A 577-nucleotide genomic window follows, 5' to 3' on the forward strand; every position below is an offset into this window, starting at 1 on the left:
TTTTTTAGTCTGCTTGAAAGGGAGACCTTTACATAAGTTTGTTATATAACTTTGTTCAAGATTTGACTGCCATCCTTTTCTATTGCTTAAATGTAAGTAAGGTGGGTTTTCCTGAACTCAGGGATGTGTGGGTCAGGAGAAGCTCCTAGCTTCATGGCTCTAGGGCTCCCTCTTCTGGGGTTATTCTGAAGTGTTCAAAAATATGACAGGAGGTGTGTCTCCTGTAACTCTCCTTCTCCATTTTTATCTGTGCTGTCCCTTTTCTTAGCTACTTTGTCCCTGTCTTGCTCAGTTTAGATTCTCTTAATACATTTTCCTCTTTGTAGAGCTTTGTCCTGGAATAGAGTTTTGGTTGGCCAGTTTCAAAAGTTCCTACAACCCGTATCACTCCAGGCACCACTTGAATTTTGTGTCCCCCGTGCTCTTGCACACCAACTCTGTTGTAGATTTCTCTGCTCTTCTCAGACTGGCCTGCTGAGCTTTCTATGTTAAGTAGGGACTCTGCCTTAGAGATGAATACCCACTGACAATTCAATTTCTGGGATTCAAGGCCCACTCTCATGATCTTCCACTGAGC

Source organism: Pteropus vampyrus, unplaced genomic scaffold, assembly GCF_000151845.1.
Source record: "Pteropus vampyrus isolate Shadow unplaced genomic scaffold, Pvam_2.0 Scaffold43, whole genome shotgun sequence".
Lineage (NCBI taxonomy): Eukaryota > Metazoa > Chordata > Mammalia > Chiroptera > Pteropodidae > Pteropus > Pteropus vampyrus.